Below are 23,071 nucleotides of genomic sequence, written 5' to 3'. Positions count from 1 at the left end.
CAAGGCGAGCAGTGACAGGAGGGTATAGATTTAGATGTCGGATCTATGGCCCAGGACGGAACCACCGTGCAGGATACTATCATGCAGGTCGACTGCCCCCACAACCAAACTCAGAGCCCGAAATGGGCACGGCGGCGGGGGCGGCGGCGTATGACACCCCCCCCTCCATCAAATTCCTTCCCCGATTCCGGCCGAACCGCGACCGAACGAGGCGAATCGGCTTCGTCGGGGTCAGCTGACATTAACCGGTTGGGGGAAATGTTGATGAAAATGATGCAAGCAATGGAAAATAAAATGGATGCAAACACGTGGGATCTGCGGGGCGATTTACAAGCCATGAATGGTAATATGGATGTGATGAGGGGTGACGTGCAAACGAATAAAGAAGAAACGGAACACAAAATGGATGCGAATGTGCAAAGTATGGATGCAAATATGCAAACGCTGCGGGGTGAAATGCAGTGTATGAGGTTGAATCTCCAGGCTGGGCAAAAGGCAATAGTGGCGATTGCACGTGGCGAGATGCGGGCGGTGGAGCACAAAATGGCGGCGCCACATGGCGGAGACACCGAACCAACGAGGGGGAGTGTGGAGTGTGTCCGGCCCGCAATGGGGACGGGTGAGGTCATGACGAGGGACGCCGTCACCACGTGTAGGGTGAGACACGTGGAGGTGACAATGACGGAAATATTGATGGTGACGGAGACACGGATAATAAAGAGAGAAACTAATAAATCCGAGGAGACGATGCAGGAATTTAAAGAAATAACAGAGAAAAGAACAACAAAGACAACGGAAATAAAAACAGACACACGGGAGATAGAGGGTGAATTGGACAATGTAATTGACGAGCACACACACGTGGGAGTAGTAGGGGACAATGGAGGTGAGCTTGGGTAATGTTTCGTGGCCTGGTACAAGCAGCAGGAGAGCCTCCTTCAGGAACGAAGGGAGACGCTCTGCCCCCTTGAAGCGGATCGCGACCAGGTGGATCCGGTCGCGCCGTGCGAGGTTGAGGGGGCGAGTACTATTTACGGGTGCACGCGCAGCTTGGGGGGTGTAGAAACCCCGGGAGCGCTTGTGGTAACGCGATTCCCCAGCGTGATTGTCCCGGTGTGTGTGCTTACGAATGTGACGAAATGCGTGAGTGGTAAACGTGCACATAGTACGAGTGTAATGGCGTGCGTAAGTAAAATGGCGTGCGTGGAAATGGACAGATGGGTCCAGACAAGAGACGGGAACAGCGAGCCGAATGGGCCACTTGTAGCTGTTTTGAGAACCACGCCGGTTTCACGGGACGTCGTGTGCGGGGCCCGTTCGGCATTCTGCGAACGGCCCTCGTGCGCGCGTTTTCGTACAGGGATTCCGGTGCGGGGACGTCCCGCGTTTCAAAAAACATCGTAGCGTGGACGGTTAAAATGGCGGCAAGGGTTAGGTGAATTTGGAACACGCGGGTTTCCCACATGGGCATGGGAGTTTTGAATATATATATATATTTTTAGAAGACAGTGACAGACATGGAATGTGTAGTGGGGTCGTAGCTTAGCTACGTAGAGTAAATGGAAAGTGCATTATTGTAAGGGATGACGAGGGAGCACAAGATAGCTCGGGGATTCAGTTAGTGGAATGGCAGTGTTCAGTGATGTGAGCGATGAAGTGAATTGCAAGGAAACATGTTGAATGAGTGAGGGCCAGCGGGCCTGTGTGAATGGGTGAATGTGGTATGCATGGTGTGATGAGCGATTGGGGGAGGAGTGATTCCAACCCAAGGGACCCCGGGGTCAGAGTAAAGTCACCTAGTAGGTTAGCCAAATTTACAAAATGGAGGTCGTTTTGCTGTTGGTGCGAGTGTAGGCCCGAAACCCGTTTGGAGGGGTGCAGGAGTCCTGTTGACGGGCTGGGAGCGTGGCTGCGAACGGTGAGTATCGCTTAGTGGGCATCCCGGGCACCGGACTAGTCGGCCGTGGTTGGCCAAGGGCCCAAGAAGGGCCGGGATAGCGTAGTGGGCATGAGTGGGCCCGCATGAAGCGGGACCCGTAGCGCCAATGGCCGTGTGGGCAGTGTCGTGGGCACGGGCACCCGGGGAAAAGGGGCCCGTGGCGCCAGCCTGCCATGTGAGCGTCGAGGGGGAGTAGCCATGGAGGGCACTCCCAGATCATAGGGAGCTGATAGGCTCGGAGACAGTCTCAGGGCCCGGGGGTGCCAAGGTTGGAGATTCAGCAGAGGGTAGTTCCTGCCAAGTGAGCCAAGCTGCCTAGCCACGAAACCGCGCGAGGGCACGGATGAAAATTTGAGGGCAAGGCCCAAATTTGTATGGACACCAACACAGGCAACGGGAATCTGGGTTGGTAGAACCAATAGTTTAAATGAGAGGTGTTTGTTGAAAGCCCGGGGTAGTTTAAGGATTAATAAATGTTAAGGTAGATAGGGAAATGTACCCCTTCGCACCATCCATCCCTTCGCTCTCGGTAGGCCGCTGGATTCACCGTGGTGGAAGATCGCTGAGATCTGAGGGAGGCCATTCTGAGGCTTTGTTGGGCCTCAAGACAGGAAGCTAGTTTCTTCCCTATTCCCTTCCAGGAAGGGAACGTAGGGGTTGGGAGTAGGCTAGGATGACCATAGGTTAGCCGGACAAGGACGATAAAGGGGGTGAGGGAGACTAATTAAAAAGGGAAAAATAACAAAAATAAGGATGGGGATAAATTTTATTTTGTTGTGCAAATTAAGGGAGTGGGTATGGACAGAGACAGGCAATGGCGATAGGTTGGGGGGAGACCGTAGGTTAGGTCCGAGCCCGCCTTCGGAGCGGCTGGCACCACTGCACTCCCCCCAGACCCATATGAAACGAGATCAGAGGCCGGCCAGCTTCACATGCCGGCCTGTTTGTGCTACAGCGGCCTGCTCCAGCCTTGCCTCGCCATGCCTTGTCTGCCTGCCTCTGCCATGACCCCATGCCTGCTATCCTTGTGTTCTTGCATTTGCCCCTGTCCATTCCATCACCATGTGCGCCAGGATCATCGCGCAAGTTGAGGGGACTGCCCTGCAGGCAGCCCCGTCGACCATTGTGTTTGCTTGCGTCCATGTCCATCCAGTTCATCACAGGGAGGAGCCTGAGACTGCATTGTGCAGCCATCTACCTCCCTGTACTTGTGTCATTCCTGCATTCATTTCATGAGCCAGAGACTGCATTTGGGCAGCCTGCCTCCCGACTTCAAGAATGGCCTGTGGGATAGCGCATAGCCACCGGGTTGGGGTGAGTTGCCTTCAGCAGCTGAAGAAACAAACAAAAAGAAGGAAGAACGTACCAGAAGGGGGCCGTTTTGAACACGGCCCTGAAGACGTCTTGCCTTCAAGCTGCTGAGCACTCACCCACCTGAAAAACCGTTGACATTGCTATGTGCTTTTTCCCACAGAGTCCATCAGTCCTGGGCCATGGTTTAGTGTAAAATTATAAGGTTAAGGTAGAATTGTACATGAGTTTTGCTCCCCCCTGCATGTTTCTCATAGCGCCAGCAATTGTAGATAAGTCGTCCGAATGAGTGAGTTGGTTGAGTTAGTAGCACAGCCCATAGGTTATTTATTTTTGGGACACGGATACACAAAATGTCGCACTCAGGGATCTGAAGATAAAATGCACTGGGGAGAACTTACACATGAAGGCACACGAAATTTGACGACTCAGGACGAGTCTGTAAAAAGGGGAGGGGGTAGTGTTACGGTTGTGGAAATTCACAAAACACCATTCAGGTTCCCCAGAGATCAGTTATTTCGATAAGTACGTGTTTTAGGTTAGAATCCCCACCGATGTGTAAAGGGCATTGTTCGTATGCCGGGCTGTGAATCTTTGAGGTAGTGTTATTCTTTTCTATCTTATATTTTAAAAACATCTACAAAAACCCGGTCATTCCCGAACAACAGGAATGCCATCATCTTCAAACAAACATCATAAAACCATCACCTTGTCCTCGACAGCCGCAAAATGCTGTTGGGTGCGAACCAGCGGCACAACAGTAAGGCCACATCACACCGTCCGTGTGCAAACAGCCGCAAAGCGGCTATCAGGGCATAACTGTCTCGGGACACCTCGGGCTTGCAACCGAAACTCGGAGATTAATGCACGCATGGAAAGGGGGCGCAATGGCAGAGGGTGATCCACCCAGGAGGAGCACGGCACAAGGGGGGGGGGTTACACTCAAACCCCATTACAGACACATGGCTTCAGTTTCTTTAAAGGGATACATTTAATGAAAATAAATTAAAATTTACATCAAACAATAATTTTTTTTAAAGGTAATGATAATAATAATGGAATTATAAATCCTAAAGTTGAGGCGCCTCTCACATGACTCAAATGCAGACAATGGGAACACAGAATGAAAAGAAAAACCCCTCCTTTCGAGTATTCTTGTGCATAATTTGGCCCAGAGCTGGTCTTTGTAGAACTGGAATTGAGGCGCTCCTATTCTCACGTGTAGACACGCACAACATGGAGCTTCTCTCGTAGTTGGACAAACGCATGCCAGGTGATCCGCGAGTGGCACTCCACACCAAAGTTCAGAGCCCCAGTGTAACAGCTTCATGTGCCGATCGACCACACCATACCAACCAAGAGCCAAAGGCCAGCATCTTGCTTCACCACATGAGCCAAATGCCTCAACACAAATTCAGTGGTCATGTCGTCCTCCTGCGCTTACCCTCCGCTCTCGCCTCTGACTCTGCCTTGTGCATGCGCTCTTCCTTCCTCTCGTCCTATTTAGTCAGAAACCTCCCACAATGTGTAAGCCTACTGAGTCAGATGCCTCTCAAAAATGTCCAGCCTGACCTTCCTCTTGATCACATCGATATGTCCTCCAAAATGCGCCAGCCTCACCTAATTCTCGATCACGCCTATATATACTCTGCCGCCAGTGCGTGGCCTCCTCGTACGAAACCCGGAAAGGCGGGGCTTCAGCTTACTCGGCTAGCTTCTGGCGTCATGCCCATCAATCATCCCTCTGGGATGTGACTTTGCCATCACACTTTAAAAGCAGGGCTTTCTGCCCGCTTGGCACGTTTGCTTGTTTTAAGAACTTGATCCCCACCTTTATTACCGATCTTGAAATATAAGAACATAGGGAAAAATCATAGAGGGGAATCACACACTGGAGAAGCTTATTCTTCCGTTATGATCCGCATACTGATTTGGCACAGGTTTTACGCCGGATGCCCTTCCTGACGCAACCCTGGTCACCTCTTACGACACAGGGATAATGTATGTATATACATTATATATATATATATATATATATATATATATATATGTGTATATACACACACACACACACACACACACACACACACACACACACACACACACACACACACACACACACACACACACACACACCAGTTTACGTTTTTTTTTGTTTTTTGTTTGCATTCCTTTTCTGTTTTAAGATAACCAGTTTGTTTCTTTTATTTATTATATGATTTTTACTTTCCTCTTGCATTTTTTTCCCCCCTCTATTCTTATCATTAAACCCACCTGGCACCAAGGAAATGTTTTGTTTTGCTCAGCTCGCATGAGTATAAGTCGTGAAAAAAAATCAAAATAGACATTTTCAGGAACACGGCTTCATTGTTTTTCAAGAAAACTAAAAGCAGAGCGTGAAGGAAGGTAAACGCAGATAGAAAGTGCAAACAAAGAAGTGCTTTCATGCAAGAAAAATGTGCGAGAAATGTACCCAAAAATCTCCCACGTGGGTTTGTCTTGTCAGGCTTTCCTATAAATTATTCACCAAGTGCGTATGTTAAATAGGAGCGGAAGCTTTGGGGCGGAAAAGAAGAAACTAAGAGAGGGGGTTGGGCTGAAGGGAAGGAAGACTGAGGGAAAAAAAGGAGATGGTTGAAAAAAAAATCAGATAAATAAATGAAAATATAGGAACGTATGGTCAAGCAGGCAAAATGTAAGAGTGAAATGGTGCTATACAGAGGAAAGTATTTGTGTGTGGTACAGTGGAACAATTGACCAATATCATCAATGTACATTGTGGGCACAATATTGTCACCCCTTGTAAAAATTGTGACATTGCCTTTGTGTACAGAGTGTTAATTCGTTTCCTTTTTCCCTTTTTTTCAGGATTAATTGAACGAAACCACGTGAAGTGAGACTTGATTTTAATCGTTTCACCCCACAAATGCTCCGGAAAAATGTTCCACAGAACATGGCGCAAAATTATTCTCTGTAATGACAATGATGGAGCACAAACGGATCCACTGGACACTTAGGCTTGTGTCATACGCTGTAATATGTGTAATTCAGGAAAAGAGTACTGAAAATGTATGTGGTATAACTTGTAGAACCCTTCAGTGTTGTCAGCTAACATGATAAAAGGCAATGTCACAGTTTTTACAACGGGTGACAAGACATTGTGGCCACCATGTACGATCCTTTTATCAGAGCATCGGTACTGCCAAAAGAGTCTCCAGGCAAGGGTTATTGGTGGGTGGTTTGCCATTACCTTCCCAACAGACAGTCAGGGCAGGAATTTGGAATTTGTTCACTGGCCAAGCAATAACTCGCCCACTCTTCTAAGACACAGATGAGGAAAGGGTCTACAATGTCCAATAGCGACCACTGCCGGCAGATGGGTCCTCTGGCTTATCATCCTTTCAATGGATGGTATACACAATGATGCCCCACCCTGAATGGGAAACACCATTCTGGAAGTTTATAGCTGGGTCGAGATTCAAACCAAAGGTACACAGCTCAGAGGCAAGTGTAGGTACCTCTTAGCTATTCTTCCAAGAACAGTTCATAGGTGTCAGTATTTAGCCCCCAAAAGCAAGGTTAAACCTTAGCCTGATGTGCCATGCAATTTCCACCACCATGAGAGTGTACCATGCTGAATGATGAATTGGGAAGTCGATATATCACTTCCTATCATTCTGCTTCTCTCTCTGGTGAGGAAAATTGGTTTGGTTGTTTGGGAATGATATCTGTTTTGGGATGTAACATTCATGCATTTCATTGCTTGTCTAATACACAACTCCAACACCATCATTCGCACACAACGATTGCAATTAATGAATAAATTAAACCAATTTCTGGTGAAGTTCATGGCTCTCACTCAGTAAAATCAAATATGATGAAATCTGTTTGTCTTCGAAACATATCTTTTCAACAAGCTTTATAAATAGACGTTTGCTGTGATTGTTAAGTGTCCCAGTCTGAAAAACTGGAGCAAGGTTTTAGGAAGAAAACACATTACCAACTAGAACAGCACTCGATAGAGCAAATACCTCCGGGCAGGCTGAACAGTTTAAATTTGTTTCCCACTGATAGGCCAGATCTAGATCCAGACCTGAACCAAAATTGAACCGGCTTGTTCTAGTCACCTATTCAACTCATCCACCAAGGTCAGTCAAACTTTTGGAGCTAACCTGTTCACAGTCAGACAGACAGAGGTGAAAACATAACCTCCGCCCACCTTAGGTGGTGGAGGTAAAAATGAGAAGGCACTACTATGGTCAGAGCGAACCAACCCACCAATCCCCAGGGGCTGAAATGATGTATTGCAGTCAATGGTTATGTGTGAGAAACGAAAACAGGCATCACTATGTTGTCACAAAACGCTGAGGGTAAGCTAATATCATGAAAAGCAACTGGAAGCAGCAAGTTTTCATGTTGCTTGAGGCAGGCAGTTTGGCAGAGGTTGTTAGGTGTTGCATTCTGGGTGCAGGGTTGGACTTTAAGCCAGGGAATCAAATTTCCAAGCTGCCATTATGACTTCCATGCCAGCCCAGAGCACCCTGCAGCACCCCCATCCATCTGCGTGCATCCGTCAGTAGACTCTTTGTCTTTGCCGCCTGGAGAGACAGCATCCTTCTCTCACTCTGTTATCTGGACTATTCAGACATTTTGCAATACATTTTACTTAACTTTCAAGAGCCTTCAGTAATTTTGGTTATCTACTCTAAAACTTCTCATTTCAAAAATGCACATACCCATCCATGCATGCCTTAGCCTGAATCATACCCTATTCTGCATTGCAACCCAAGCAATCACTGGCTCGGGTAGAGAGCTACAGCACCCGCAGGCATTGCAGGGCCAGCCACCCCCTCTTCAAAGTGTGCAGGCGCCAAGGGGGTGGGCTAACCCATTACCAGGCGCACCACTCCGTAGACCGAGATGAGGAAAGGCAGTGGGTCGATAGCGGCTGGCGAGAAGCAATGGTGTGAGGCAGCCCGCCGGCATGACTTGACCATCCAAGGCCTGGCTTTCATCCTTTAAAATGGCTAAGCCCTAAGCTAACAGCATGTGTTTGGCTGTGGCTTATAAAGTCTTCCCTGAAAATCACCTTATACGTTCCTGCCTCGGTACACTCGCTCTTCTTGACAACTTCTCAAACAATGCCATCTCAGAGAGTTGTCCCAAAGCCTGAACGATTGGATCCAATCTCACAGTTTCTTGAAGCACATACGTGCCATTAACATGACATTCAAATATCAGGGCACAGGACTGTAAGCCTTGAGGCAAAAAGACCAGCGTCTGAACTGAAGTTGTCAATTGTAATCACAAATGCAATTCTCCCTTTCCATTGATTAGTAACTCGAACATAATGTCACTAATTATCTCAATGATGACATTAGGTTATGCAAATGAAGCATCTGACCTCATATTTAGCTCACCTGGACTTTACTCCGGTGAGCTTATGTGATTGAGCAGTGTCCGTAGGTAAGTCAGTGAGCGAGTCTGTAAAAACTTATTATTATCGCATGAAACAAACACATAGATTTTGATGAAACTTGGCCACAAGCTTCATATCTGATGCCGAACGAAGATTTATTGACCGCATCAAAATCTGTGCTCATTAAGGGGTCTACAGAGGAGGAGGGTGTTTGACCTCCCCCAAAATAGGTGTTTGATCTCCTCCCAAAAACTACACACGTGGTTTCGATGAAACTTGACCACAACCTTCATCAGCTGTTGTACCAAAGTTTGTTCAGGACATTAAAAAAAAAAAAAAAAAAAAAAAAAAAACTTAGGGTCTAGGAGGGTCTGCGGGAGGTTTGACCCTCCCCCCCCACCCCCAAAAATAGGTATTTGATCTCTTCTCCAAAACTATACATACGATTGCCATGGCACTTGACCACAACCTTCATCACTCATGATGTACCAAAGCTTGTTCACGGCATAAAAAATAAAGGTCGAAGGGGATCTGCGGGGGTTTGAGTGACTGTTATTTCTGCTGATACAGGTGAGCTTCTGGATCTGTGGTCCTATTTTTGTTTCCTGGTATGCTCCTGATGATGTGATGTCACACTGTATACATGTTGCCCAAAAGCTCAGAAAGTTGATTTTGTCTTGATAATGAAGTCCTGAAAGAAGAATCAGGAAGTGTATCTTATGAAGACCATGTATTTTGGCTTAAGGAGAAGGTGGTGCGTGTGTCCTGTTTTGAAAATCTTTACATCACGACATGCAGTACTTCTAACTTTAAGTTAAAGTATATGCGTTTCCCTTTGTCACAATGTTTGAATCGTTTTGACTTTGTTTTGTACAAAAAAGACGTTCCTCAATGGAGAAACATGTCAAAGACTGATGCTGAAAATGCTCAGCTTGCACACTTCACCTTATGTGTTGTTGTGTTTCAATTTTCTCACCTCTCTTACAAGTCATTCTCATATTATGTTAATTCCAACATTCTTCCCACTGCCCCTTTTAGATCATCAATAATAATGCCCATGGAGAGAGATACATAGTCAAGATAGTCTCAGGTCACACACACACACACACACACACACACACACACACACACACACACACACACACACACACACACACACACACACACACACACACACACACACACACACACACACACACACACACACACACACACACACACCTGCCCATTTGTAACAAAATCAACAGGGAAGATATAATAATACGAATTTTAGTTCGATGCACCTTTTTATTTATTATGGATAATCCTAACCCTGAAAAGAAAGATTTTAGCCAATGGTATTTCAATGCTGAGCCAAACGAGTTCCATTTTCATTACACTGAATATTCTTTCACTTGTGACATTTGAATTACTGACATCATTGAACTTCGATTTCTTAGTCTCATTTTGTTCAATTTGCCATAATTGGCAATCAAGGTCTCTTTAATACGAGCTGTTCATAAGTAGGCCAAATTAACGGCAATGAAAAATAAGCTTGGTGACCAATCGAGACCGATGAAGTCTTAGTCTTGCATATTAATGTCTTCCTGGAGAAATTCCATTGGGAGCTACTGCTCCATGTATTCTGCAATGTTTTCCATAATTTGTCGTTTGATTTTTTTGTTGATTTTCATTTTTCCGCCTGTCCAAATAATCCAAAGGTCTTTTGCCACCACATTTTTTCACTCGTTTGTTATTTCTTTCTTGCAGATAATATAAACCCACACCGTGCCCAAGAATATTCAAACTCCACAAGACTCAAAATAATGGTTTTACACCAAGAAGGAAACTCACAAAGAGAAATATCCCACAAAACAGGAATTTCCAGACATGGCATTCAAGCAAAAATACAGAAGCATAATGAAACTGGAGAAGATGAAGATAGAAAACGGATTCAAAGGCCAAAGAAACTCAGCAAAACAGATAAGCAATACTTAAAGAAGGGTTTCTTAAGAAATAGAAAAATAAAATTAAGTGTTGAATTTATACAAGAATTGGCATCAGAGGTTCAAGTGGACTCATTTTACTGTCAGAAGGTCTCTTCTCAAAAGTGGTCTCCATGGACGAGTTGCTGTCAAAAAGCCCTTTCTGCATAAATGTAACAAAGCCAGAGAATGAAACATGCCAAAGAACATCAGAGTTGAAATGCTAATCAATGGGGAAAGGTACTTTGGAGTGACAAGTCTAACTTTGAAATTTTTGGAACAAAGAAAATCTAGTGTGCCAGAAGGAGAGTTGGTAAGAAGTAGAAGGATAAGAATCCACAGCTTACCGTGAGGCATAATACGGAATCACCATCTCTTAACACCTCTGCGGAAGAGAACTAGCTTGTTCTCGAAACGTCAGGCAATAATAAAGAAATAATTATTTACTGCTCAGTGTGCTACCTGTGACAAATATGAATCCTGAGTTGCAAATCTTCCAACATGTACGTACACAATACAGGCACGAAACGCTTCACCGACAGCTCTGTCGGGAATGAATCGTTCTTCACGGTGCAACCACCATCCAACAACTCGCCTTTCTATACGAATGCGTTCACTGTAACCTGCGTCCTGCAAGCTTGAGCAACAAACCACCAGTCGATTTGGATTTTGCCAAGGATATAGTCAGATGCTTTGGTCGGCAAATGCTTGAAGCTTTGATCAAAGACACATACCAGATGGTTCCATTATGAAATGGAAACCATTTCTTCAAAGCTTAACTGCAAGGTGATCCTCAATAAAGACCTCATAAAGCAAACGAGGAAGCCATCCACAAGATTTGTCAACAATGCCGTGATCAGATTTTTTTTTAAAAGGACTCTCCACGAAATTAAATCGCTTACATATGTAGATAAAAACTTCCATGGAAAAACGCTGGCTTCACAACCTTCCCGACAGATTGCTAACAACAGAAGCCCATTTACTAAAATGCGACCTCAACTTTAATCCAGCCGATGCTGCTGCTGTTATTGACTCCATCACTGCAATCAATTATATAACTATAATCTAAAATCTACACACTGAACAAGGAGATAAAGAACGATAACATGCACAACTCATGACAACAGTTGCCAACCTGAAACACAAGCTGTACAGAACAGCCGACGAGTCAAAAGCACTTCAAAGTTTCTGCCAGGACAAATCCATCGTAATAGTCCTCACCAACAAAGGCTGCACCACCATCATAATGAACCATGTGGATTACAACCACAAAGCCAAAGCTCCATTGGACAACACCTACAAAGCAATGCCATGTGATCCCACGAAGACCATTGATAAGCACGAGACTACTACCTTCAGAAACTATGTGAGATAACCCTCTTCAAAAAACAAGAATTGCAAGCCTTGAGACCAACCAACTCTGTTATTCCATGTTTCCACATATATGATTTACCAAAGATTCACAAGATTAGTGTCCCCCACTACCACCTATTGTAGCCTTCAGAGGAACCCCCACTTATAACCTGGTGAATTGTCTTTTCCGCCGATTCAAGCACTTAACAACTCATTCATCACACAACGTAAAGAACACCAAAGACTTTATCAACTGAATTAGAAATGACTGCCTCAAGAGTGACAAAATGTTGTCTCATTCAATGTAATTACATTGTTCAAATTCATATGCATTGAATTGGCAATGCAGATATTGGAACAGTACATCACCAATGACCAAGAGCTCAGCAGCAACAGCCGCCTCATTCAACGTATTTCATATTCCACAATAATATATACCATTGGCATCAAGGAACCCCGATCAGATCAGGTCAGGTATGGGAGCATGTGCCAGAGTAGTGCCCAACGTCCACTTTCCACCAGTACTCCAGGGGCCTCCAGCTCACCATCCCCCAGGCAGATGTATGGCCCATCCCCATTTCCTTCAGATGCTGATCAACCTGCTGCAACCATGAGGCATGTAGTCGGCCTGTGGGCCTCCTCCACTCATGAGGCTCCCTCGCTAAGAGGATCTGGTGTGCAGGATCAGCATCAGGAAAATGAGCCACATGTCCATACAGCCGCAGCTGATGCTCACAGACTATACAGCTAACAAATCTCATCATGAGTCTCTCTCAGCAACACCTCATTGGGCACAAAGCCTGACCTCCCATCATGAGTCTCTCAGCAACAGCTCATTCAGCACAAAGTCTGACCAGCGATAGCCAAGGATTCTCCGAGGAGACCTGGCGCCAAAGGAGTTAAGTCTCCATCTCAGATCCCTGGTCAGAATCCAAGTCTCACTTCTGTATAGCAACACTGGAAGCACCAAGGACTTAAACTCAGACTTTCATCCTCCTGCATATGTACTTTCATTCTTCAGTGCCACACCCATGATCCAGTGAATCCATGACTCCCCAGGCCAGAACCAGACATCTATTGACCTCTGGCTCACAACATGTGGAAACATGAATATCATTGCCAAGGTAAGTGAATCTCTCCATGACCTCAATAACCTCACCACAACAGATACAGACAAGATAGCAGCATCCAAGATGTCAATGAAAGCCTGGGTCTTAGTTTTGACCCAGGAAACCTGAAATCCCAGAAGCTCTGACTCCTCATTGAGCACCTCGAGGGCCCCCATAAGGATATCCAATGTTTCCACAAAGATGATGGAATCATCTACGAAATTGAGGTCAGATATCTTGACATTCCCAAACAATGCACCGCAATGTGATCTCTCCAACATCCTCCCCAGAATCCAGTCCATACAAGTGCTGAAAAGTGTGGGGCCAGTACACACCCCTGATGAACTCCAGTAACAACTGGAAGTAAGTCAGAGATGGAACCATCACACCTCAGAGCACTCTCAGTACCAGAGTATATTTCAGACATTAAATTTACCAGTTTTGGTTGTACCCCACGAAGACTAAGAATCTTCCAGAGGGCATCCCGATTGACTGAATCAAATGCTTTACAGAGATCCGCATAGGCTGCAAGCAGCCCCTGCCGAAACTCTCGTCTGCATTCAGTGAGGACCCAAAGAGCAAGGATATGGTCAATAGTTGATATCTGGTGTAAAGCCTGACTGCTCTGGATGCTGGCGCTCAAGCAGATGATGGCGAACCCCATCAATAATTATAAGAGCAAAGACCATGCCCAGGAGTGAGAGCAGCATCACCCCTCATTAGCTGTTGCAGGCCTGGCGATCACTCTTCCCTTTCCAGAGTGGGATAACAAGACCCCTCTTCCAGTCAGTTGGGATGATGCCTGCATTCCAGGCAGAGCACAGAACTGCATGCAATGACATGAGTATGGCATTTCTACCAGCCTTGAGAAGTTCAGCATGGATGCCACAGATTGCAGGAGCTTTACCCCTTTTCAAGTGAATCACAGTTGATTGGAGGGTCAGCAATAGGGAAAGGTACACTCATGACATCCAACCCGACAGCAGGTGGATCAGCCTGGTACAGCCGCTCAAAGTAACTGGCAGCCATTTTGTCGTGTCTGGAGGAGAGCAAGGCAAGATCCTCTGTCCCAGCTAAGTTCCTCTCATAACTACTACTGCCATCCTCACCCTTCTTCCACCTCTGGGCATGGCTTGCTGGTACAAAACCCAGGAAGGCAGGGCCTCTGCCTGCTCGGCACACCTGGCTCGCTTGTTTTGGTGGTTGTTGTGATAAAAGCGCAACTCCTTCATGGCTGGCTTGTAAATGCAAAAACATAGGGAATAGGTCACAGGGGGCAATCACATACTGGGGGAAGTTATCCTAAATCCCTATCTAATTAACACCGCACCACCTCCCATGTGGTGACACGTACCACTTAAGCTCACAGTTTCCTTACTTAATTTACATCGAGATGTCTCCTATACGTCCACGGATCAAAAACTCTATTAAATCCAAACTTTCCGATGAAAAACCTCCATCTCCCCCACAACCGTAACAATACTTTTCTTTAGACATTTTGAACAATGAAATTATCTCACTGTTGTTCTCTTCTGTTTGTTCTCATTCAAGGCTTCCTTGTTTATAAATTACATTATTCTTTACTTCAAAGTACTTTGAAAATTCAAAATATTATGAAGCAAAAAACATTATGTCAATTGCTTTCACATGTTAGGTTTGGATTGCATTATGTTTCAATGTTTCATAATCAATATTTATCCCTTTTTCTACCATAATTTTTCATGAATACTGATTCTCTACAACACCCTTTTATACAATTAAACTTCCTTGCTTTAACTTTTCAATATAAAGACAATACCTGGAGGTGGCTTTTCACCCATCAGTGCAGTCCATTTTTAAGTGCAGGCAGATCCTTCACTGACAACTGACTTCTGCATTATAAAAAAAAAATTCTTACAAAGATATCTACTTATAAATTGAAGAATCCAAAATTGGCATTTCTAGGGCTATTGTGAGCATCTCATCTGCAGAAATTTTAGAAAACCACATGGATTCTGGATACACCTGTCATCTTTGAAAATCCTCAATACCCAAAGTTTATTTTTGAAATCCTCAACACCCAAAGAATATACAGTAAATTCAGATGGAGATACTTACAGGGAAATTGGAATAATATTCAAGCATCATACATCACAATAAGAATTAAAATTGCTGGAACCTTGAAATACACCAGCAGGTAAAGACACTTCCGCATTGCTTTTTGCAATCACTGTTTTGGAACAAGGGCTCTGTTCGCATTACAAAGGCAGGCTCAAAAGTGCTCAATTCATAATTACGCCATAATTAGAGAGCAAGAGCTTCTCTTTTCAAAGCAGCATATCCCATATAATTTCGACGATAATGAAGGCTTGAATGTACAATCAGGCAGCGTTGACAGGTCGGTGGAATAATGCCAGAAAAATCAAGTGCGATTTGAATTTTTTGAAAGTCGGAGAGAGAGTATGGGCAAACTGCAATTGTTTTTTGCATATACAACAAAGCCTCCACTACAGGTATTCTACTTTTACTGCATTTTGTGCCAGCTGGAGTCCATTCCTCTTCTGACAGTCACATGTATTCATGGTCTTACAGACTAGAATCTTGGTCTACCTGGATTGTTGTACGTGTGCATCAACACTTATGTATAGGTTTTGAAAGTGAAATAGTAGTCAAAAAATGTTGATGTAAGCACGTGATCATGAGACATTGCCATTACACAAAAGCTACATTTTCTCTATAGGTAATGGGAAAAAGTTATTAGGGTAGAGCCCAGTTCTTGCCCAGTCTCTTCCAATGTGGTGATGACTGTAAGCTATCATGACTGTGAAGGTGTTCTTGTTAAGGCCATTTGTTATACTATGACATTTGTTTTGCATGGTAAAGTAGTTTTCATCGAGATTACAATTAACTTAAAGCAGATCTACTGTTCCATTTCACATATGATTTGATTATTTAAATGTCTCCATTCTCATCTTGCTGTGTTTACTGATCAATCTGGATTTTCACTATGTTCAAAAATGATAACTGAGATCACGAAGCATTACCTTCAATTCAAACTACATTATTTGCATTGTAAGAACATGTGATGATCAAGTGACTATATTGTTTGGCATGCTCAGTAAGCTCAGGGGAACATTTGGCATCAATGTCACATTCAGAATAAACAAGGTTGAGCCAATAAACAGAGGCAATAAGTGAAGATGTATATTAGGCGAGCAAATAAAAAAGTTCAAATGTGAGACTCAACCCCATTGAAATGTCCAATTAGCTCTTAATGCTTATAGAAATATATCTCGAAAAACTAAAGGAGAGAGACACAGAATAAAGAAAAACTGTTAGAGGATAGGAAGATGTATATAATACTTCAGAAAAGAGGCAATTATCAAACAGGTCACCAACCCAGAGCTCAACCATTTGACCCTTTACCCTGGTTCAAAGAAATCCCATTTCAAATCCTGACACTGCCAAGCCTGACATGTCAGTTCAAGCTACTCTGTGAATTGGAAAGTCAATACAACTGCTTCAGCATATTTGGTGAATTCGAATAAGACACTCATCCAAAATAAATAATCAGATTCCAGTGTTATAACACCATAAAAGAGCTGTTATTGAAAAGGATAACCGGATGTGTGTATGCACTGTATGTACAGTATATATAATAATGAATGTTTTGAAATACAGGTGAACAATGTCTGATAATGAAGGGAAAGGAAAATAGAGTTGTAGACACATAATCATGCACTGAAATGTAGAATAGCAGAATGGCGAAAACATTGCAACAAAAACAATTATTTGGATAAGTGCAGTTTAGTTGGTTACATAACCTTTTTTCTCTGGATCATCGACCAAGATAACAAGACAAGAATGCAACAATGAGAAAAATCACCCTCAAAGCACCAATGGCAAATGATGTTATGATGTCTCATGGTATCCACAAGCCAGGGCAAGCACTTGGAACAGACAACTTCAAATTACCTCAAAAGCATGACTTGCTTATACACATGGCACTCTGCATTCACAACTCGAGGATGCGATTTAACACTTAAAGCGTTGAAGTTAAATCAATGCGGATTTGAATTCAGAGGTGGACAGTCCACCACACATGTTGAGAATGTCAACAAAAGGGTTTTATTAGCAGTCACTCAAAATTCAGTGCTACACATACTACCAAAAAGGACACGCAAAACTCAGCAATACTTTAAGTTATCTCCTCTTCATAAATAGCATTAAACCATAACGACAAAGTAAACAATGGTATTTTTATGCATCCACTGATGAAGTCGCTGGTTGCATTATGTTTTCGGGTTGTCCGTCCATACATACGTCCGTCCATGCTAATTTCCTCTGTTTTCTCTGCAACCACTTAACCAATTCACATGAAAATGTCACCATAAGTGTGACTACTCACGTAGAATGTTTTAATGACAATTATGACATCATAGGTCATGTGGTGTGGTAGCAATGTTGGAGAAACGGAAAAACTTTGGACCTCTGTATTGTCGAAACCGCTCCATGGAAAAAAATTTAACTTGGCACATGTGAAGTCATTCCTATGGGAAACAAGTATGATTTTTTTGATGATGTCATGGGTGGCTTCGTTATGACGTCATAATTGCATATGTCGAACGCTTTATCCAATCAGTATGAAAATTTTTGAGGGACATCAAGGGCTAAATTGTATGGGGGGGAAAGTTAATGACGTCATCAGTCACGTGGTTCAGCAGCCATATTGTTTTTAATCATAAAAACCTTCAAAAATCTTCTTCTCCAAAACTGCTGAACAGATGGAGACAAAACTTTTTAGGTATGATCTACTATCCATGAGGAACAAAAGGTTCTCCACTTATGATGTCATAGGTCACATGGTTTGGCAGGTATGACTTTTTTGAAGAATAAACCTTCAAAAATCTTCTCCAGAATGGCTTGACAGATCAAGGGGAAACTTCACCCATATGTTCATCAAGCCTTGGTGATACCAGTGTGTTCACAAATAATTAATAGGTCACATGGTCTGGCAGCCATATTGGATTGAACGAAAATCTTTTAAAAATATATTTATCTTGAACTGTTTCATCACTAGACATGAAACATCACAGTTTTGATCTAGTAGTCATGGGGAATATATTTTTTAAAGAGCAGGTTTTGGGTCGCTGATGACTTCTCATGATTGAAGGTTGTAATCACATTAATAATCGTTGGGCAATTATTTTCTTACATTTGAAACTCAAAATATGCTAAAATTAACTTTTAAGTCAAAACATTTGTCAGTGATCGAAAAACAGACCGGAATTTACCGAAGATGCTATGACGTCACGTTCTCCGAAAACTTCGTGAACATTCGGAAACAGCGTGTGAACAATGGCGTGATGCGAATCAGAGAGTGATTTCAGCGGCGATGAAATAGAGTGTTTTCATTCCGATATTGCCGAGGACGAGTCGGAGGATGATGGGAATTTATACTATGGAGTTTCTAGCCCTGAGCCATATAAATTTGAGCCACTTGCAAGTGCCAGAAAACGGCCTATTTCGTGTACAAGTGGCAGGACTGACTGTCCGGCAATTCACACTGACAGACTCCACCAGACAGATTGGTTTGTAGATTTTCATTTACTTGTTCGATGCATAAAATAATGTAAAAGTTTGATTCGACTGTGACTTCATATAATAATTTTTAGCCCTCTAGTCACTCAAGAGTCAGAAATAGAATGAATCAATAATGGACCCAAATATATTATACACCGTAGCCTTGGCGTTGAAGTCTTTCTGACAGCTGAGCTTGACCCCAGCGAAAGTGAACAGTAAGAACAAACCCCAACTTTCAAGAGACTGTTGTGGCATATAAATACCAAAACATGTTTAGCCTCATTGGGAAATATTTTACCAAATTTAGAAAAAAAGTGGAAAATTGATCAATTTTTTACAATTGAAATGAAATAGCCCAATTTGCCGATGCTGTTAAAAAAGTAATTTAATCAACAATAAGTTGATTTGTTGAGAAATGTTTTCATGCTTGTGTTTTTAACAAAGTTTATTTATGTTTTTCCATGTACACTTTACGAATACATTTCAAGGTTTTTCTCACTTCAACTCAACAATCGATTCTGTGACAGAGCAGTATCTGGAGAACTTGTCAACCAACAACTCATATTCACAGAGTGGTGATCAGATGTGTTTATGTCTTCGTAATCCTCGGCTGTGAAATGGTCACCACAAATGACAAGTCTATCCAAAGGGTCCTCTTTGCCCGTTTTCTTTGGGGGAAAATTCGCTCATTTTGTTTGTACAAATCATATCCACTGCCGGCGAATGTTTGATTCCTTCGGGAATCGGTGGGAGCGATTACCCGTTTTCCAGCCATTTTCACAAAACATGATGACACACGTACGAGGCATGATGTACAAATATCCAAATCACTTTGTTCTACAATAATTCAAAATAAAAAAGGATAATATCGACAGTTGCAAGCTCAAAAAAAGCGAAAGAATGGCCCGCTGAACTGGACACTTCTTCAATGAGCGAGTGAGCGTCCGTTTTGTTTTGGAGAACGTCATGTCACCATCCGTATATGGCACGTGGCTGTTTTTTTCAACAGCCTTGAGAAATAACAACTTCAGAGTTAAATTTCATTAATTTTTCCCGATAGTTAGGCAACCACAATAGTTTGCATCGAACTATTTAATGCACATATAATCATATTGATAAATTTTCAGAACATGTTTGGTGACCCGCAACCTGCTCTATAAATTTCAACCGAATTGGACTCAAGGTCTGACAGAGAATTGTTTAATATTTTGAATCTGGATTCAGGAATTTAAATCAAACTTGGTACAAGTATGCATAATGATGTAATAAAGTGGGCAGAGGCATATCCGGTGACGTCGCAATGTGAAAGAGTGCCGTTCCTGTTTTTAATCTTCATTACAAACAGTTGGCTCGTCCTCTCCTGCAAATGACTTGAGTCCAATCTGATTCACCAGCAGAAAGAACATGCATACACTACCGGTCAAAAGTTTTCGAACACCCACATTTTTCAGTTTTTACTGAAATTTAAGCAGTTCAAGTCCAATGAATAACCTGAAATGGTACAAAGCTAAGCGGTAAACTGCCAGAGGTTAAAAAAAAAGTTTGGGTGACCAAAAACTGAAAAATATTGCAAATTTCAGAGTTGTTAAAAATGGCCCTTTTCAGGGAACAAGTAATGGGTTAGCAACTGCAGCTGTTCTGCAGCAATGGAAGTAAATTAAGCCTTGAAAGTTGATGCAAACAATTCCTACAGGTGTCCCAACTTTTGTTGATTAGTTGCAAATCTACTGTCTGTATAAAACGCAGTGTTGGAACAGACTGTGTTGCTACACCCTCTGAAGAATTATTTGGACAATATTGCACTGCAGGAAGTAGTTCATTGCTATCATAATGGCGAGAAAAGACAATTAACAAAGGAAGACAGACAGACCATTATAACCTTGAAAAGTATAGGTCTTTACTTTCGAGAAATTTCAAAGAAGCCAAGGTGTCAGTGAGTACAGTTTCCGACACCATCAAAAGGCGCTTGGAAACTGGAGGAAACTGACAGGAAGAGGTCTGGCAGACCCAAAGCCACAACACAATCAGAAGACAAGTTTCTGAGAGTCAACAGCTTGCATGATAGGCAGCTCACAGGACAGCAGCTTCAAGCACAGCTTAATACTGGTAAAAGTAAGGCCTTGGTCACATTTGCCACGGCGGCCGTGGGGTCTCCAAAATCTGCGGGCACTAGCAATTATACGGCGGCCGCAGTATTTCCACGGTCACACAATGTAGCAGTCACATATGTTTTTATTTTTCTGGTTGCCGCACGGCAAATTTATAAATTGTGGAGACCGAAAACGTGGGGGTGCCTACGGTCTTTGATTTGATGTCGCACAGTGACCTTAGGGCGTCGCTGCGGTGGCCATAGAATTTTCAAGGCAGACGCAAGGTGCCCGCAAGGGGGCCCGAAGGCGAACGTGTAGCCAGACGGACGGTAACGAGTGGGTATATATTCCAGTTCTTTTTTTTACTGAAATAAAAATATACCAGTATATATAACTGAATAGACGATAACTATAATATACCGTGGTGCCCGCAGAATCCGAACGCCCCATTGTTTGGACAAATTGGAATCCGAACAATTTTTTAGAAAAATTTTGCCCTAAAAACCTAATACATTTTAAAAAACCGAACACAACGTAGTGTTCATGTTTGTTCACGTGTCTCCCCCACCTGTTCGAGCCGCATCTTCACGCTTTGTTCATTCAGTTCGTCGGTGGAAGTCCTCGTGAGAGCATCTCTCGTGTGTCGATCGAAAATTTAGGCCTCAGTCACATTTGCTCTACGGCGAGGATACGGCGGCCGTACGCCCTCTGAATTGACAGAAACGTGCGGCGGCCGCAGAGAAACTGAGGTGGCCTCAAGGTGGCCCTACGCCATATGGCTATATTTTACAGGCCGTAAGGTCGCCGTGGAATTATAAAGCGGAGTTATAACTTTTTTTCATTTCTACGTTCGCCGTAGAAATTCCACAAGCCGAAACAAAAGAACTGGTAACAAAAAAAAAACTAAAAAAAATAAAAAAAATTTAACCCATTCGCTACCTTCCGTGTGGCCGCACGTTCGGCTTAGGGTCCCCCTGCGGTCGCCTTGCGGGCACCTTGCGTCTGCCTTCAAAATTCTATGGCCACCGCAGGAAGGCCCTAAGGTCACAGTGCGACATCAAATCAAAGACCGTACGGCACACCCACGTTTTTGATCTCCACAATTTATAAATACGCCGTGCGGCTACCCGAAAAATAACAAGGACAAATTTGTCCAAGAGCAGCGTCCAAAACCTAAAGGTTTTGTTGGCTAAAAATAAAAAATGTAAACAATTTTTTTTTAAACAACAACAACAACAACTTCCGATATTTCGTCACGTGCCTTCATTAAGCCAATAGCGAAACCCGTCATAATGTATTTACGTATTTACGATATATCGTGTATTTACGAAATATATAATGTATTTACGAAATTACAATACGATAAATGGAATCATCTTTAAATAGTAACGTTAACTTTTCGAAACTTTAAAGCAAATGTCCGAATATATTTAAAAGTTCATGATAGACGCTCTCAAAAGGCACTGTCTATGTGAGGATGTGTACATGAGCTCAGGATTTAAGGCGATCCGGATCTTGTATATACAAGAGCAGAGTCCGAGAGATTAAGGTTTTGTCTTCACAAGAAGAAGAAGAACAAGAAGAACAAGAAGAAGAACAACACCGAGCTCTCTATGAGCAGCGTTCGCTACGCGAGACGCTGCTAAAAAACATATGTGACTGCTTCATTGTGTGACCGTGGAAATACTGCGGCCGCTTTATAATTGCTCATGCCCGTACATTTTGTAGACCCTCTGGCCGCCGAGCCAAATGTGACTTAGTCCTTACCTCGTGTTTTCACCTTCATTTGTGATGTTTGTTTTTTTAATCATCTTGTGTTTTAATTAATAACAAAAAAAGCAATCCGATCACGTGGTGTGACGGACTGTCGGGCAAGGATTGAATTTCACAGCAAAACCAGTTGTAATTTGGAATATCCATGATGACCTCAGCCCGATGCGTTTGATGAAAGTGATTGTGGTTCTGCGGGCATCATGTTTGATGAGCTGCCCTGGGGGCAGCACTCTCGCAGAGCGCGCGAGCGACCGGAACCCAGGCCGGAGCACGAGCCTTGTGGACCTTTGGATTAGTGATTCAGTTTACATACAATACACCGCCACCGAAGGTCATTTACTCATCTTATTTTATCTTAAACATGGGGAATTTCAGTTTAAAGTGTCTTGAAAGTGGGTTTTCTTTGGGTCCACGAACGGATTAATTCACTCCATTATTTCTTATTGGGAAAATTTTTGGAATCCGAACTTTTTGCAATCTGAACAGCCTCCTAGAACAAATTAAATTGGAATTCTGGGGGCACCACTGTATAGGCAAACACCTATACTCCG

The 23,071-nt window shown here is 43.3% G+C and overlaps 1 protein-coding gene across 8 annotated transcripts in view; it reads right to left on the bottom strand.

Annotated features, from left to right (window-relative positions):
- LOC147027869 (CUGBP Elav-like family member 3) overlaps positions 1–23,071 on the bottom strand; it is a 404,118-nt gene that overhangs the window by 269,884 nt on the left and 111,163 nt on the right. The gene's annotated exons all lie outside the window — the stretch shown is intronic.

Source organism: Eptatretus burgeri, chromosome 4, assembly GCF_056783735.1.
Source record: "Eptatretus burgeri isolate ZD-2024b chromosome 4, Ebu_testis_v1, whole genome shotgun sequence".
Lineage (NCBI taxonomy): Eukaryota > Metazoa > Chordata > Myxini > Myxiniformes > Myxinidae > Eptatretus > Eptatretus burgeri.
The sequence above is the reverse complement of the archived record's forward strand: the minus strand, read 5'-3'. Positions and strand labels throughout refer to the sequence as shown.